The 13379-nt window shown below is 39.2% G+C and overlaps 2 pseudogenes; both read right to left on the bottom strand.

The window, feature by feature from the left end:
• Positions 1–1097: 1097 nt before the first annotated feature.
• On the bottom strand, positions 1098–2642 carry LOC149140010 (DNA replication licensing factor MCM7-like; annotated as a pseudogene).
• Positions 2643–2929: 287 nt separating this feature from the next.
• LOC149140009 (DNA replication licensing factor MCM7-like) overlaps positions 2930–13379 on the bottom strand; it is a 146577-nt pseudogene continuing 136127 nt past the window's right edge.

Genomic DNA, 13379 nt, shown 5'->3' with positions numbered 1-13379 from the left:
GAATTGGAAACATACCTAACCATTATTACACTATTTACATCGAAAAATCTAATTAGTGAGATTATGGCCTCTATGCCTCATTTCAACAACTTCCTTTAAGGATACAGTCCCTCATTAAGAACATCAGAAACCCATTCATTACTATGATTAGCAAACTATGTTCATTAAACACTACAAATAGACTCAGCTTCAACTTCTCCTATCCTTGAAGATTAAATTTAGTTAATATTGAATTTTTGACACTGGTAAAAGCTATGGTTAGCGTAAGGATTCACAAAGTTCAACTTGTTTCCTTGCAAAATTTTCATGTTGCGTCTCTGCATAACTTCCCAACATTTTACTTAATAGAAAAATTAAAACTACATAGTGTGCCTAACTATATTAACATAACATTAACTTCATTCCTAATTTTTTTATGTGACATGCCCATGAAAACTTGTTCATAGTTTAGAATACGCCACTCTTCAAGAAGCTATGTTAGTAACAATTATGTTCCTCCTTTACCATTTTCAATAAAGGAAGAAATCACATCAATTTTCATATACAAGTGATAAGTTTTCAAATCTTTCCACCTAACAATAAGAATGTTGTAGCTAAAAAGAATTTTGGGCATACCTTTCCTTATTTCAACCTTTCCTATCTACCTAGTTCCATGCTTTGTTGCAAACTTAAATTTCATAAGGAGCTTTGCTGTAATTGATGAGAACTAGCTACCACTTTTCTTTAAATTAAATCCTAAGAAACAATTGAAGGTTAAACTTAAAATCAAGAAAGACAAGAAACCGTGTATAATAGAAACCATATAGAGTTTATCGAAAAACACATATTTTTTTACGTAAGTACATATAATGACACTTCATAACATAACTCTTAGCTATTGTCTCAGTGTCCTATTCATGTAAGTCGACATGAAATCATTGTTTAGAATATAATTCTTGACACATCTAACCTTGTGAGTTTTCCAAGAGGAAAGTCATCCTTGAGTTTCATATCAAATCAAGGACATCTAAAAAACAAAACTCTCTTTGTTAAAAGAGTTGAACAATTAGGATATTTAGTTTACATCTATATGATACATTATTTGCTTGTTGTACATTTTAGGCATCAATAAAATGAATATCAAATGTATTGGGATCAATTTTCCACACGTTCAATGCTGCATACTCTTCCCAACACTCCTTTACTTCAACTTTAGTGTAAGCCTTCATGCAAGGGACCCAATTATGTGCATTTGAACCAAACTTGATTAGAAAATTTGAACTAATGATATTTATCATGCTCTATACAGTCTGTGGAGAGTACCTTTTGAGAAATCCAGTTTAGGGCATTAGCATAGCGGACATCCATAGTATTCATTCTCGAAGCTTCATCCCTTATGATTGAATAAATGTCAAATATGGCATCTAGGCTAGTTTTCTTTCTTTCGTCAGCATATAAGGAGATCTTTGACATTTTCATAAGCCTGAGGGATTCATCTACATCACTTTGAGCTATTGTTTATGAGAATCTAAGTTGACTTAGGGCCTGAAAATAGTAAATCCAGACAAAAGAAACATACATGAGATTTTGTCAATAAACGATTTTTTGAGATTGAAAGGCAAAATTTGGATTAATGTTTTTGCTTAGTCACAACTACACTATAGTATTGAAAAGATGAGAACTTGAAAAGTCACTTATCCTATAACTCACATGTAACACTAGGTAATTGCACAAGGGAACATATAAATTACCATTGACATGCGAAAAATGCTTAGAAGTGTTCTGGCAGTGGTGTAAGAATGTGGTGCATCACTTTGAGCTTCTTTTTGTCTCATGGAAGAATAATCACTGGAAATATATTCAGTAAGGTCTTTAGGCACATAACGTGTTACCCTTCTTTCCCCTGCTATATAATCCCTAGAAAATATTAACCATCATTAGATTAAAAACTACTCAGCATTGGAGTACAACAGTTTGAGCATCAATATCTAAAGAAGAGGTGAAAATAACTCACTTGAGGATGGAAGACTCGAGAGGAGTAAAGCCTAAAGTTGGTGGCTCACACTTTTGTTGCACATATAACACGGTCTTGAAATTTCTAGATCACTATCCATATTGAATTTATCAAGTACTATCCACGACAAGCCAAAACGAGAAAAAAAAGCTGAAGGAAGTTTGATATTCTTCGCAGATGTTCTTCATAGATGATACCGACCCCTATGATAATGAACAACATATTAAAAAAAAAACTCAAAATTAAAGTTCCATCACAGAAGTAGGATACAATGTACACTAAAATACCAAAAAGAAAACATGAACCATACTCTCCTTTCAAGTGAAGAGTATATAAGGAACTGTTAATTAGCTATGGAAATAAAAGTAGGAAAAGAAAGTTGAGAAGACTATATATAGTTAAAGCTTAAATAGGAGACTACTAATTGAAAAAATTAATGTAAAACAAAAACTATCTAAGAGAAAGGAAAAAAAATCACAGTAAGATAGATTCATCCTTTTTTACCAATTCAATTTCCTAAATAAGAGAAAAATTAAGGGCACTAGGATCTTTGTACAAGTCAATATAGGAGTTTAAAGAGGTTTCAAATTTCTCCATCCTCCAATGTATCCTAATGGTTTACAACTCCAAAAATGAAAATGTACCTCATACTTTCAATCTAAGATCCATAACTGAAGAGCACATAACAACTTTAACAAGGAAAAGTCGGAAGAAAAGACACAAAAAAGCTTTAGTTTCAAAAAAATAAGAGATGAATGAATCCCCAAATAAGCACAACATTCCAATTACATATCTCTTCTATAAAAAACATTGATAAAACAAAATCGTTTTCTTCTATACAAGACACCTTCCATGCATCCCACTAGGTTGATGCAATTCCATGAGATCTATCTCTAGAATTCATGACATTCACAAACTCATATTCATGGTAGGACCTCATATGAATCTACCTTCAAACGTAATGATAATAATAGTAGTGACAACCATAACAACCATCCATGCATTTATAGATGTTGTTATGCCCACGTTTACAACGTTGACAGTCTGTTGTTTCATTACTTCATGAATAATCGTACTGTCTGTCTTGTCCATAACACTTGATTCATCACATAAAAGATCCATAATTTTTGTCATTGCTTCTAAGTTGTCAAAAGATATATGTTGGTGAAACCTATAATGCATTCAGTCTAAACTAAAATAATTTCAACTCCAAAGAAACCAACAACTTAAACATTGGAAAGAATAAAGCTCATAAACTTACCAAGGCCTCGCCTTCAAGGATCATTTCATTGGGTGAACATATCCCTTTGAACAACAACTGTCAGACCAACACTACTGCTTCCTCAACCTGTGGTGTAAACTCCTCAAGGTCCCACACTAATCATGTGTTTCAAAAACTAACTCTTTGCAACTCCAGGATTTCCCATCAAACAGACATGAAAATCACCTCTTATTTGCAAGTAAAATAGAAATGTGAGCAATAAATCTATTTTTTTCTTTGTAGACAGACTCTAGAGACTAGATAAGTGAGAATAAGAAGGAATTTTTCTCTGACAATCACCAACCGAATAATCCAGTTTCTATGTAAGAACTCTTCAATAAATAATTATACCTTCATTCCATCCTTGCGTTTTCTAGTTAGGGCACCAACAAGAAGCAAAAGCAGGGATTTTTTTACATCCTCGTGCCCAAATATTTTTGGAGCTAAAGAACATGCAAGCTTGTTGTAGATGTCCCCATCCTTAGCAAGCAATTATATATGTTTTTGTTCATCACCTTGTAAAATGTACCTACAGGTGTTTGAAATTAATGAATAAAATAAGCAATATAGAGAAAACAAAGATCAAATAAAAAATTCACTAAATTTCACATTTAAAAAAACTGCATATGCTATACATGTGCAACCAAAGAAAAATTGCCACTACCTGCATCAGATGTGGAACTTTACATATTTATATAATGCATACCTGTTATAGACATTTTTGTGCCTTACAGCATGAAGCATGAAATGTCAATAATCTAAGGGATCCAAAGTCCCTAAACATGTTGTTCCTACCCCTAGAGGAACAAGGTCAGCAAACCACAGCACTGAATATCAGTTCTCCACCTGAAAACACTCAAAAACAAGCTAATTCTGGATCATGTCAACTGCTCCACTGAGCATCTGCGCTGAATGTCAACTGCTCCACTGTGTACCTACGCTGAATGTCAACTACAAAGAAGGCTACCTGCGCTGGGCGAGTTTGGCCAAGTGGCACAGTCATTCCTCAAGGTGTCAATGCCTAGGAAGCTTCCAAAATGACACTTGGATCAGGGAATTCGACTGGTGATGAGTAAGAGGGTCTAGATCTCCAAGTGGAAGCAAGAACCTCCAAGTGGACTCAAGAACTGAAGAATAACTGAAGTGGGAGAGGACACTAGTCAGCTTCATGCCAGCCTCAAGCTGACTCATCCTTTCTCCAAAACTCCTATATATAGAGCTCTCTCATGAGGTCTAGGGAGGCTGGAATCTTGTGAATGTAAGGAAGTGCTGTTGGTTTGAGTATAGAACTATTGGGTGATTTGCTTTGAAGGAGGTGAAGAGGAGATTTCTTTCTGCTGGGAGGTGATGCTGGATTGGGCCTTTTATGGTTGTATCACTTCCTGAACTTTACTTCTTCCATTAATAAAGCATTTGAGGTTCTTCTATATGCATGTGTCTCAATGGTGTATTGTTATACTTGTGTATTTGATTTATTCTAATCCTTGAATCAATTATGAATGTATGCTTCTTGTAGTTTCCCTCTCTTGCCATTTTGCAGGATCTTGTTGTAGCTGGGCCAGTGAAAGAGCAAGGAGCTGGGAGCAAGCAGCAAGGAGAGAAGATTGGATCAATCATTAGCGGAAGACATCGGTTAGTGGATCTCGTTCTCCCCTCTTTTACATCTCATAAAGAAGTAATCTCGAATAGCTTTGCTTTGATTGTTGCTGAGGTACTATCACCCTTAGAGTGGGATAGGGTCATTCCGTATTGGATACTTTTCCCAACAACAAATTGGTGACTCCGCTGGGGATCGTATCTTGTTGGTTGTTTGTGTTTTTGCTATTCATTTCATAAACACAGGGAGTACCGAATCGAACTGCATTTGGATCTTTCAAATGCAAAGTAGAGGGCAACTACTCTAGCTCAGTTTCTTGGCATGTTTATGATTTGAAGAGCTGATCCACAAGGACTCTGAACAGCTCTTAGTGATAGCTTTTCATCCTCCTTTTCATCCCTTAGTGTGTACTTGATTGATAGCTTCTGATTTGGCCAAAAACTGTTGATTTTTGAGCAATCTGTGACCCGAAAACTGAGAAAAACGAAAGTTTATCTCTTCAGTGCAGGCACTGTGAAGGCAGTCTGCATTTCAGCGCAGATCCCGAAGGGGCTACCTGCGCTGAATGTCAAACTGACAGTGTACTACCTGCGCTGAACCAGTTTTGCCTAGTGCTACTGGGGTTCCCTGCTGTTTATTGCCCTGTTTTCATCCTTGTTTTTGCAGCCTGCTGTCAGTCAATGTGCCTATCTGAAACCACCTTTCCTTACCACTATTCCGCCTCGGTTGTATAAAGAAACTGTATTTGTTCTTTGTGTATTTCTTATGCCATTTGCAGTTTCCCATAACAAAAAGTGAACTAGTCTTGCTGTGGCCTCTTAGATCTAGACCTGTGATAAAGTGTCGTTTTGATCTTAAGAGTTAGTTTGTTTGCTGTTCATAGCTGATTGAGCATTTGCTTTCGTCATATGGTTTGAATTTATGTATTTCTAGTGTCGAAACAAGTAAATCTTAAGGTGTCTTTTGATTTTGGACAAGCTTGTTTGCTTTCACTTGAAATTGAATTCAAAATTATACAACAACTTTCTTTTTGTATTACATCAACATTAAGAAAGAGAAAAGAAATACCTGCATTGTGCATGTGCATTTTGACAGCTTGTATGTTGATTTAGGAAAAAAGTGCATTAGTGTGTGCTCTATGATCTGTGTGAAAAGATGATGTCTTTCTTTTCCCTCAGTAGTTAAGATTTTCAAAGTTGAAAGATTGAAAAGCTTGCTTATCATCTTAGACTGCATTTAGGAGTGTTACTATACATCTCGTGGTGATCCATAAAGGCAAACTGCTAAACAAGATCAACCTTAAAATAAATTGAATTTACATAACAACGCATTGAAACATAACGCAAACACATAGAGGTCTAAGCTAGAGACGTGTTTCGGCGTCGTTAAACGTGATATCTTACCGTTGAGTGGTTGGGTGATTCCTCCGCGGTGAAGCGATAAGTATCAATACGGACTTGTGCTCCCACGTACCGTCACGTATATATTGGGAGACCCCTATAGGAATAAAGCCTTTATCCATAGGAAGCCGTGTCGGCCGCCCTACTGATCGCAATGCAGTGAACACAACATTCACGAAGATCGACCACCCGTACCGTAAAACGTATTCTGTGGTTTTGCGAAAAGTTTGGCACACCCTCTGCCTAGATCTCCAGAGCAGTTTCTTTTGGCCTTTTTCAGACTCTATAACAAAAAAAGTCCATCCGAGCATTTGTCACTTCGGGCTCGTTAAAACATCGAAGGAGACTAGAGTCATCTTTAGCTTTTTCTCGACTCTTTAAAAGTGAAAAAGCAAGTTGTGTCTAAGCGTCGTTAAAATTTATTTTAAACGGGATAATCATCACCATTCCCTCGTTGATCTTCGAAGTTAGTCTTTTGGCATCGTAAGTTCTTGTAGAATCGCTAAGAAATCTTTTGGATAGACTAGATATGTCTGAACAACCGTCGACATCTAGGACTGTGTCGTCTGACACAGCAGCAACAGAGCCTCCTGCTGCTACTCCAACGATGTTCGCTGGTATACCATCTGTCCCGACAAATTTTCAACAACAAGCTGGAGTCCAATCAGGGACGACGACATGGTTAGTTCCTATTTCTTCATCCGGATTATCATCTGGTATTTCTTATGTTGAAACTCAACAAATTGATCCAATGTGTCTTCAAAGGCCAATTTACCCTTTAAGTATTGGATTTCCACCATATGGAGGGCAGTATGCTCTTTCATTGTTCCCTCCCAGAGAACAACCATATGGGAGTTTACAACAAAGTTCAGGTCAAATTGGAATTACATCCAGCGGTTGGGTACCAATACTGCCTCAACAACCAGGGGTTGTATACTCAATGCAACCAGTACACCCTGTGTCAAATATTCCCACCATACCTGCTATAGTGAATGTGTCGCAAGTACAAGCTCCACCTGTTGTATGTCAACCCCAAGTTTCTCAGGTTGCAATACAACAACCTCTTGTCTCAACGACTCAATCACAATCTCAGGGTAGTGCCTCCTTATCTGGAGCGACTCAGGCTCAAACAAGTACTGTGACTCCTCATCCTAGTCAATCATCCAGTATTGGTCAACAGCAAATGGTCCAACAACCAGAGTTGGTTCAATCTCCATTCCAGCAATCATATCGAGGACCTGAGCAACAAGTCTTTGTAAGTAATGGGCAACCATACTATAATGGTTATGCCCATCAACCTTGTCAAAGTTGCCAACATTATGCTGGTTTGCAAAGACCCATTGCTCAGGCGATCCCATCTTATCCTGGGTATGCTTCACCTAACCTGAATCAACAGTTGCCATTTGTAGCAACTCTAGAATTACCAGATCTAAACCGGCTGACGAATGATCCAATTGCTTATGCCCCTTGGTGGCCAGCGATTCCGCATAAACTTCCGTCAGATATTCCTAAATTTAATGGAAATCCAGGTGAAGATCCGTCGAATCATGTGATGACATTTCATCTGTGGTGTTCATCAAACACCCTGAATGATGATTCGATAAGACTTCGCCTCTTTCAGAGGACGCTAACGGGTCCAGCAGCAAAATGGTACATTGAATTGCCTAGAGCTTCGTTCGACAACTTCAGTACCTTAGCCACAACCTTTTTAACCCATTTTCAATTACCAATAAGGTATGAAACGGGAACAGAACTCCTTACCAACTTCAAACAGACGATTGCCACCCACATATCTGATCATATACATGAGTGGCGACGTCGTCGTAGGATGGTAAAAACGTACGTTCCCGATCAGCTATTAGCTGAATGGTTTATCAAGTCATTACTTCCTGCCATCACGGAAGATGTGGCAAAGGGGGGAGTCGTAACGGAAGAGCAGGTTATCGCTCGTGCGCAATATCTGGACTTGGTCTATACTCAGTCCGGCACGCTCTACGACAAAATACCTGACGCCCCTAGACCGGAATTCTCAATTCCTCCTCCTCCTAAATCAAACAATGACTCTCACGCCGGCGATGGCGTGATTAGAAAACACAAAATTTCTAGTCAAAATGCAAATGAAGAACTTCTTGCCTCAGAAGTAAATGCCATGTCGACCGACAAGGGCAAACAACTGAAGCAACCAGGGGGCAAGAAGAAAAAGAAAGGGAGAAAAAGGAAACCCCCGGCAGGGTGTCATATATGTGATGAGGATCATTGGACGAAAGATTGTCCACATATAGCTGAAGTTAAGAAACTCTTTAAGAGTTCAAAAACCCCAGCAGTATTGACTGATCCGTTTCCCAACCCAGGTCAAAATCTGGTTGCTAATCAAAATGCTTCCCGATCCCAAGTGCTTATGTTGTCTGTCTCGAAGCAGCAAAATGATGCTTTGACAAGGAATAAAGATTACGGGAATCCACGGCTGTCGAATAACAAGGCTAATGAACAACCTAGTAGTTCGACGACAACTTTAAGCAAAGTTGTGCCACCCAACATTCCTGAACCAATGATAAAGTCGCCAAAAGGAGTAGTACACAAATCGACATTTAATCCTCGCGCCAAAATAGCACAGAATTATAATATAATAGAGGACCTGGCTCAATCGTCGTTCGCTATGTCGACACTTGAGGTACCGCAAAATTGCCCCTCCCAAGAGCAAGCTTTATTATCAGCAATAGGTGGGATTGGCCCAATGGATTCCAATCTTGTGGCCTTTGATCATAAAGGATATGACCCTTAGTTATCAGCTCAACTAGCTTTCCTTATTCAAGTGAAAGCCCTCAACAAAACTGTTCATCGAACAATTATTGATGAGGGGGCATCTACATGTCTTATGTCGATGAGTTGCTGGAAAAATTTAGGCTCACCACCCTTGTCGAAATCATCAACTACGTTAAAAGCATTTGATGGACGATCATACACTCCATACGGGATTTTAAGTAACTTGCAAGTTGAACTAGGGGGCAAAACAGTAGGAATTGATGTTGAAGTAATTGATGGAAACCTCGATTACAACATCCTACTGGGAAGACCCTGGATATATGCCATGGCCGCAGTTGTGTCGACCTACTTCAGGAAGATTGCATTTCCCTTTCAAGGAGGAATTACAGTCATCGACCAACAAACTTTCCTCCCCGACAGTTCACAAGTTACGGGAAGCATTCCAATGATCCATGAAAGCAATCATTCACTTCAAAATATTGGAGTAGGTCTCCTAAAAGACCCTGCCTTGATGGGTACTTTTGCCTTACCGCCTGCAAGTAATCTGGCGGAAGTGGCCACAGTGGAAACCTACAATATGAAATCTTCTATATCTAATGGATTCGGAAGATTCCTAAACATTTTGTCAGCGTGGATCATCGCCCTAATAGAAATACTGTAAATACAGTGGGCTCCGAGGACGGTTCTTATCTCGTGTCAACCTCGTTAAAAAATGAAACAAGGAGTCATGAGGATAGTTCTTTTACTGTGTCAACCTCATTTAAAAAATGAAACAAACCCCCTTTCCAAATCTCAAAGGTAAACCTTCATTCCAACCACCGAGTTGAATGCAATGAAGCTTGGGGGGCATGCACCTCGATTTGCGTTATTATGCTGGGGGCATGCAAACTTATCATCGAGCAGTTTTACCGTGGAATTTATGCTCGTTAAAAAATAGAAAAGCGAGATCCGAGCAGTTTTAGCACATAGTTCATGCTCGTTAAAAAATAAACATAAGATTGAGCAGTGTTTTGGCGCATTCAAGCTCATTAAATAAAAAATGAACCTATCCCGGTAAATAACTATTGTGATCGTAAATTTATTAGCCATAAAAAGCCTTGGTCGTGTTTGCACCTGTCACCTCCATTCCATTTGGCCGATCGTTCACCTCCATATGATTGTTTACCTATTTTGAGGAACAGCTGCGAAGAGTGATTTCACCTAGCCATCCTTGTGAAACTGCCGTGATTGGAAAATTCCAACCTGTACCTGGAATCTGCTGCTATCACTGTTTATCACTCGTTCCTCAAAAGACGACTCTTCTTTGAGCTCTTTTCATCTGACTCGTAAAATATGAAAAGTTTGCCGAGTTTTGGCCTTCCAGCTCGTTAAAATGACCGGAAGAGCTATCCCTCCTCTAGATTTTAATCTTTTTGGACCTGAGGGATTATTACACAAAAAGGTCGAGCGCTTGTTTTATTCGGCTCGTTAAAGTTATCGAAAACTCATTCCTTCTGTATTGTTTTATACTTTTTCGGACTTAAGGGATTAGATGACGAAAAAGGAATTTTGGAGTTAACTTTCTGTACCTTTTCAGACTCTCTAAAAATGAAAAGGACCGAGTTTTCCTTGTCGTTAGACTCGTTAAAATGATTAAATAGCGACAAACTTGTCTTTAGACGAGAACGAGTTTCCCTATCGCTAGGCTCGTTAAAACATAGCGATGGGCTTGCCCGAAGGGCAGGTTATAGAACAAGCATATGTTATCCTCCTCAAGCTTGACAAAAATAAAGAGGTACTGGTCAGAAATGACTGGGGAAAAATTGGGAGAACCTCAAAGCTTTAATGGTAGCAAGTCGCTCTTGAACATGACACTTTTCCTCCGTATCACATCGGGTTGGGTTGTTTCATTCACCAGTCTCATCACCATGGTCTTCGCCAAACCATCCACATTTGGGGTAATGCTACCGATCCATCGCATCAGTGTCATTATATGTTCAAGAGATGTTGTTCAAAAAGAGTCAACCGTGTCCCATCCACTGCCATACATTATCCTTCATCCATCCATGATCGCCACCCTGAATCATATGTCACAGATTGTTTTCACCTCCACTAAAATCATTAGCTCCGTTCCGTGTCACTGATGTGGGATTCATTAAGGCCCTCCTTTGATGGATCGCTTCTTGTCGACTTCAGCTCATTATCCAAGAAGTTGATCTAGGAACAAACCCCTCAGTACTTTGAAGCTTGCATGCCTCAATGGCAAGTTTCTCACTTCCGGCGACAGGTATACATTAATGACCTTCGACCAGAAGATTTTGCGTGGTGTTCGACGCCAAGTCCTATATTCACACCACGTGAATTGTACTGCAGTACCTTGAGGGTCATTATCATTATCGGTGATTCCTCTCGCGCTTGTTAACGGTTTACATCATTGACTGGTAATCAAGCGATGTCTTTCCATGTTCGACTTCAGCGCAATTCTCACATGGATCGACTTGTACTTAGAGTGAAGATCGAACGAGTTTGAAGACCCCGGATCTAGTTTCATCCATCCGGGCTGCGAGATATATTCAGGAAATATAAAGACATTTGACATGTACATCATTGCAGCAGATGATCATCCTACTCCAAGGATGATAATTTCAGCAGAGAATTATCAGTCTACCATCAGACGATCGTCTGATCTATGTACCAAAATGAATTTATAAAGCTGAGCATGGGAATGCCCGCCTCGGCTAGATCATGAAAGCAGAATGAAAAATAATGTATTGTATTGTATTTTGTTACAGGTCACCTCTCAACGATTGAATGAACTTCGGATCCTCCTGATAAAGCATTTCACCCGATAAACGACCTCATACTTTAGGGGGAAACTGTTATAGACATTTTTGTGCCTTACAACATGAAGCATGAAATGTCAATAATCTAAGGGATCCAAAGTCCCTAAACATGTTGTTCCTACCCCTAGAGGAACAAGGTCAGCAAACCACAGCACTGAATATCAGTTCTCCACCTGAAAACACTCAAAAACAAGCTAATTCTGGATCATGTCAACTGCTCCACTGAGCATCTGCGCTGAATGTCAACTGCTCCACTATGTACCTGCGCTGAATGTCAACTACAAAGAAGGCTACCTGCGCTGGGCGAGTTTGGCCAAGTGGCACAGTCATTCCTCAAGGTGTCAATGCCCAGGAAGCTTCCAAAATGACACTTGGATCAGGGAATTCGACTGGTGATGAGTAAGAGGGTCTAGATCTCCAAGTGGAAGCAAGAACCTCCAAGTGGACTCAAGAACTGAAGAATAACTGAAGTGGGAGAGGACACTAGTCAGCTTCATGCCAGCCTCAAGCTGACTCATCCTTTCTCCAAAACTCCTATATATAGAGCTCTCTCATGAGGTCTAGGGAGGCTGGAATCTTGTGAATGTAAGGAAATGCTGTTGGTTTGAGTATAGAACTATTGGGTGATTTGCTTTGAAGGAGGTGAAGAGGAGATTTCTTTCTACTGGGAGGTGATGCTGGATTGGGCCTTTTATGGTTGTATCACTTCCTGAACTTTACTTCTTCCATTAATAAAGCATTTGAGGTTCTTCTATATGCATGTGTCTCAATGGTGTATTGTTATACTTGTGTTTTTGATTTATTCTAATCCTTGAATCAATTATGAATGTATGCTTCTTGTAGTTTCCCTCTCTTGCCATTTTGCAGGATCTTGTTGTAGCTAGGCCAGTGAAAGAGCAAGGAGCTGGGAGCAAGCAGCAAGGAGAGAAGATTGGATCAATCATTAGCGGAAGACATCGGTTAGTGGATCTCGTTCTCCCCTCTTTTACATCTCATAAAGAAGTAATCTCGAATAGCTTTGCTTTGATTGTTGCTGAGGTACTATCACCCTTAGAGTGGGATAGGGTCATTCCGTATTGGATACTTTTCCCAACAACAATACCTAATGATATATTAACTTTCAAGATTGGACTTTGGTGGAAGGATCCATCATATTGGTAAACCCACTTATTAAACAACTACATGCATGATGTTGCCTGAATGTATCGATGACTAACTCCCTATAGAAGGAACTGATAAACTTGCCTTGTGAAGTCACATTAGAGAAATAGATGTTTCTTTGTTTCTTCTTCTTTCTAGCATAACGCACCATGAGTGGGGCCAGCTATCCCATGCTTCCTTAAATTGTCATTGTTGGCAACAACACTGGAATATGGAAAACAAAATTCCTAAATGAGCATTAATATATAGTCAGATTACGAGAAGAAAGAAACAAAAGGATCACAATGATAAAAGACAAGGGGCCCTGTACCTTAATTTCATCTTCTTCAACTTAAATATCAACATCAGGGCCATGAAGAGCCTATAATGAAGCTTCAAAATT

This window comes from Pinus tabuliformis, chromosome X (assembly GCF_031772625.1).
Source record: "Pinus tabuliformis cultivar Carrire ecotype Pingquan chromosome X, CPIR1, whole genome shotgun sequence".
NCBI lineage: Eukaryota > Viridiplantae > Streptophyta > Pinopsida > Pinales > Pinaceae > Pinus > Pinus tabuliformis.
The sequence above is the reverse complement of the archived record's forward strand: the minus strand, read 5'-3'. Positions and strand labels throughout refer to the sequence as shown.